The following is a 5,670-nucleotide window of genomic DNA, read 5'->3' as shown; positions in this document are numbered from 1 at the left end:
GTGTCCGGTGCGCCAGGCTGCCTCGGCCGAAGAGGCCGCTCTCGGGTTTTTCTCCGGCGACTTCGGCTAAAATTCACCGGACTGTCCGGTGTGCACCGGACTGTCCGGTGAGCCAACGGTCGGCCGGGCCAACGGTCGGCCGCGCGATCGGCGCGCGACACGTGGCCGAGCCAACGGTCGGAAGGAAGCACCGGACTGTCCGGTGTGCACCGGACTGTCCGGTGCGCCAGATCTGCAACGGTCGGCAACGGTCGGCTTCGCCATTTAAGGAAACAAATCGGGCACCGGACAGTGTCCGGTGTGCACCGGACTGTCCGGTGCGCCACGAGACAGAAGGCAAAGATGGCCTTCCAGATTTGTTCCCAACGGCTCCTAGCTGCCTTGGGGCTATAAAAGGGACCCCTAGGCGCATGGAGGAGTATACCAAGCATTCCTACAACTCTTCTAAGCACCAAGACATCAATCTCACGCATTCGTTTCATTGTGATAGCATATAGAGCTCTTGTGGAGTTGTGAACTCTTTGTGTTGCGTTGCGAGCTCTTGTTGCGACTTGTGTGCGTGTTGTTGCTCTGATTTTCGAGTCTTGTGTGCGTTGCTCATTCCCACCTTACTCCGTATTCTTTGTGAACTCAATTGTAAGGGCGAGAGACTCCAAGTTGTGGAGATTCCTCGCAAACGGGAAAAGATCAAAGGAAAGAAAAACACCGTGGTATTCAAGTTGATCATTGGATCACTTGAGAGGAGTTGAGTGCAACTCTCGTCCGTTGGGACGCCACAACGTGGAGTAGGCAAGTTTTGTACTTGGCCGAACCACGGGATAACCACCGTGTCAACTCTGTGATTGCTTTCTTGTGGTTATCGTGTTTTGAGTTCTCTCTAGCCACTTGGCCATACTTGTGCTAACCCTTAACAAGTTTTTGTGGCTTAAGTTTTGAACTTTTACAGGATCACCTATTCACCCCCCCCTCTAGGTGCTCTCAGGGGGAGTTTTGTTAAGTCAAAAGAAAAGCATTTGAAACAGGGGGAGAAAATTTCAAATCTTGAAAATGCTTTACAAACTCTTATTCATTTACCTTTGACTATTTGCAAAAACAAAACATGTGGTGCAAACGTGGTCCAAAATGCTAAATAAAGAAAGAAACATTCCATGCATATCTTGTAAGTAGTCATATTGGCTCAATTCCAAGCAACCTTTACACTTACATTATGCAAACTAGTTCAATTATGCACATCTCTGTTTGCTTTGGTTTGTGTTGGCATCAATCACCAAAAAGGGGGAGATTGAAAGGGAATTAGGCTTACACCTAGTTCCTAAATAATTTTGGTGGTTGAATTGCCCAACACAAATAATTGGACTAACTAGTTTGCCAAAGTGTGTAGATTATACAGGTGTAAAAGGTTCACCCTCAGCCAATAAAAAGACCAAGTTTTGGATTCAATAAAGGAGCAAAGGGGCAACCGAAGGCACCCCTGGTCTGGCGCACCGGACTGTCCGGTGCGCCACCGGACAGTGAACAGTACATGTCCGGTGCACCAGGGGACTCAGACTCAAACTCTTCACTCTCGGGATTTCTCGGAAGCCGGCGCGCTATAATTCATCGGACTGTCCGGTGTGCACCGGACATGTCCGGTGCTCCAAGGAAGCGCGGTCTCCGGAACTCGCCAGCCTCGGGTTCGCGTGGCAGCCGCTCCGCTAAAATTCACCGGACTGTCCGGTGTGCACCGGACTGTCCGGTGTACCAGCGGAGCAACGACTCTTTTCGGCGCCAACGGCTCCCTGCGGTGCATTTAATGCGCGCACAGCGCGCGCAGACGTCAGACATGCCCATACCGGTGCACCGGACATCAAACAGTACATGTCCGGTGTACACCGGACACCCAGGAGGGCCCAGAAGTCAGAAGCTCCAACGGTCAGAATCCAACGGCAGTGATGACGTGGCAGGGGCACCGGACTGTCCGGTGTGCACCGGACTGTCCGGTGCGCCATCGAACAGACAGCCTCCCAACGGCCACATTTGGTGGTTGGGGCTATAAATACCCCAACCACCCCACCATTCATTGCATCCAAGTTTTCCACTTCCCAACTACTACAAGAGCTCTAGCATTCAATTCTAGACACACCAAAGAGATCAAATCCTCTCCAATTCCACACAAAGCCCTAGTGACTAGTGAGAGTGATTTGTCGTGTTCATTTGAGCTCTTGCGCTTGGATTGCTTTCTCTCTTTCATTCTTTCTTGTGATCAATACTCACTTGTAACCAAGGCAAGAGACACCGATTGTGTGGTGGTCCTTGCGGGGAGGTTTTGCTCCCGGTTGATTTGAGAAGAGAAAGCTCACTCGGTCCGAGGGACCGTTTGAGAGAGGGAAGGGTTGAAAGAGACCCGGCCTTTGTGGCCTCCTCAACGGGGAGTAGGTTTGCAAGAACCGAACCTCGGTAAAACAAATCTCCGTGTATCACTTGCTTATTCGCTTGGGATTTGTTTTGCGCCCTCTCTCTCGGACTCATTTATATTTCTAACGCTAACCCGGCTTGTAGTTGTGTCTATATTTGTAAATTTCAGTTTCGCCCTATTCACCCCCCCCCCTCTAGGCGACTATCAAAAGGTACATAAATGAGCTATGTGTGCAAAGTAATCAATCAAAATTCCTAGAGTCAAGAATGTTTAGCTCATGCCTAAGTTTGGTAAAAGTTTTTCTCATCTAATGGCTTGGTGAAGATATCGGCTAACTTATCTTTGGTGCTCACATAGGCTATCTCGATATCCCCCTTTGTTGGTGATCCCTCAAAAAGTGATACCGAATGACTATGTGCTTAGTGCGGCTGTGCTCAACGGGATTATCCGCCATGCGGATTGCACTCTCATTATCACATAGGAGAGGAACTTTGGTTAATTTGTAACCATAGTCCCTAAGGGTTTGCCTCATCCAAAGCAATTGCGCGCAACAATGGCCCGCGACAATGTACTCGGCTTCGGCGGTTGAAAGAGCTACTGAGTTTTTGTTTCTTTGAAGCCCAAGACACCAGGGATCTTCCCAAAAACTGACAAGTCCCTTATGTGCTCTTTCTATCAATTTTACACCCTGCCCAATCAGCATCTGAATAACCTATTAAATCAAAAGTGGATCCCTTGGGGTACCAAAGACCAAACTTAGGTGTATGAACTAAATATCTTAAGATTCGTTTCACGGCCCTAAGGTGAACTTCCTTAGGATCGGCTTGGAATCTTGCACACATGCATACGGAAAGCATAATGTCCGGTCGAGATACACATAAATAGAGTAAAGATCCTATCATCGACCGATATACCTTTTGATCTATGGATTTACCTCCCGTGTCGAGGTCGAGATGCCCATTGGTTCCCATGGGTATCTTGATGGGCTTGGCATCCTTCATTCCAAACTTGGTGAGAATGTCTTGAGTGTACTTTGTTTGGCTAATGAAGGTGCCCTCTTGGAGTTGCTTCACTTGAAATCCTAGGAAATACTTCAACTCCCCCATCATAGACATCTCAAATTTTTGAATCATGATCCTACTAAACTCTTCACATGTAGATTTGTTAGTAGACCCAAATATGATATCATCAACATAAATTTGGCATACAAACAAATCATTTGCAATGGTTTTAGTAAAGAGAGTAGGATCGGCTTTGCCGACTTTGAAGCCATTAGCGATAAGGAAATCTCTTAGGCATTCATACCATGCTCTTGGGGCTTGCTTGAGCCCATAAAGCGCCTTAGAGGGTTTGTAAACATGATTAGGGTACTCACTATCTTAAAAGCCGGGAGGTTGCTCAACATAGACCTCCTCCTTGATTGGTCCATTGAGGAAGGCACTGTTCACGTCCATTTGATAAAGCTTAAAGCCATGGTAAGTAGCATAGGCAAGTAATATGCGAATTGACTCAAGCCTAGCTACGGGTGCATAGGTTTCACCAAAATCCAAACCTTCGAATTATGAATATCCCTTGGCCACAAGTCGGGCTTTGTTCCTTATCACCACACCATGCTCATCTTGCTTGTTGCGGAAGACCCACTTGGTTCCTACAAAATTTTGATTAGGACGTGGAACAAGATGCCATACCTCGTTCCTCGTGAAATTATTGAGTTCCTCTTGCATCGCCAACACCCAATCTGAATCTCTTAATGCGTCTTCCACCCTGTATGGATCAATAGAAGACACAAAGGAGAAATGTTCACAAAAATGGGCGACATGAGATCGAGTGGTTGCCCCCTTATGAATATCGTCGAGGATGGAGTTCACGGGGTGATCTCGTTGTATCGCTTGGTGGACTCTTGGGTGTGGCGGTCTTGGACCTTGATCATCTTCCTTGTCTTGATCATGGGCATCTCCCCCTTGATCATTGTCCTCCTCTTGAGGTGGCTCTTCTTGATCTTCATTTTCATTATCTTGAGCTTGATCCTCATCTTGAGTTGGTGGAGATGCTTGCATGGAAGATGATGGTTGATCTTGTGCTTGTGTGGGCTCTTCGGATTCCTTAGGACACACATCCCCAATGGACATGTTCCTTAGCGCGACGCATGGAGCCTCTTCATCATCTAGCTCATCAAGATCAACTTGCTCTACTTGAGAGCCGTTAGTCTCATCAAACACAATATCACAAGACACTTCAACTAGTCCAGTGGACTTGTTAAAGACTCTATATGCCCTTGTGTTTGAATCATATCCTAGTAAAAAGCCTTCTACAGCCTTAGGAGCAAATTTAGATTTTCTACCTCTTTTAACAACAATAAAACATTTGCTATCAAAGACTGTAAAATATGAAACATTGGGCTTTTTACCGGTGTCTTCTTGAGGATTCAGTGAAGGTAGAGTCGGTTGATGGCGTAGCAAGCGGTGTTGATTGCTTCCGTCCAAAACTGGTCCAAAGTCTTGTACTCATTAAGCATGGTCCTCGCCATGTCAAGTAGAGTTCTATTCTTCCTCTCCACTACACCATTTTGTTGAGGTGTGTAGGGAGAAGAGAACTCATGCTTGATGCCCTCATCCTCAAGAAAGCCTTCTATTTGTGAGTTCTTGAACTCCGTCCCATTGTCGCTTCTAATCTTTTTGATCCTTAAGCCGAACTCATTTTGAGCCCGTCTCAAGAATCCCTTTAAGGTCTCTTGGGTTTGAGATTTATCCTGCAAAAAGAACACCCAAGTGAAGCGAGAATAATCATCCACAATAACTAGACAGTACTTACTCCCGCCGATGCTTATGTAAGCTATCGGGCCGAATAGATCCATGTGGAGTAGCTCAAGCGGCCTGTCAGTCGTCATGATGTTCTTGTGTGGATGATGAACACCAACTTGCTTCCCTGCTTGACATGCGCTACAAACCCTATCTTTCTCAAAATGAACATTGGTTAGTCCCAAAATGTGTTCTCTCTTTAGAAGTTTGTGAAGATTCTTCATCCCAACGTGGGCTAGTCGGTGATGCCAGAGCCAACCCATATTAGTCTTAGCAATTAAGCAAGTATCGAGTTCAGCTCTATTAAAATCAACTAAGTATAGCTGACCCTCTAATACTCCCTTAAATGCTACTGAATCATCACTTCTTCTAAAGACAGTAACACCTATATCCGTAAAAAGACAATTGTAGCCCATTTTGCATAATTGAGAAACTGAAAGCAAGTTGTAATCTAAAGAATCTACAAGAAAAACATTG

This window comes from Zea mays, chromosome 5, assembly GCF_902167145.1.
Source record: "Zea mays cultivar B73 chromosome 5, Zm-B73-REFERENCE-NAM-5.0, whole genome shotgun sequence".
NCBI classification, from domain to species: domain Eukaryota; kingdom Viridiplantae; phylum Streptophyta; class Magnoliopsida; order Poales; family Poaceae; genus Zea; species Zea mays.
Note: the sequence above shows the minus strand (reverse complement) of the source record.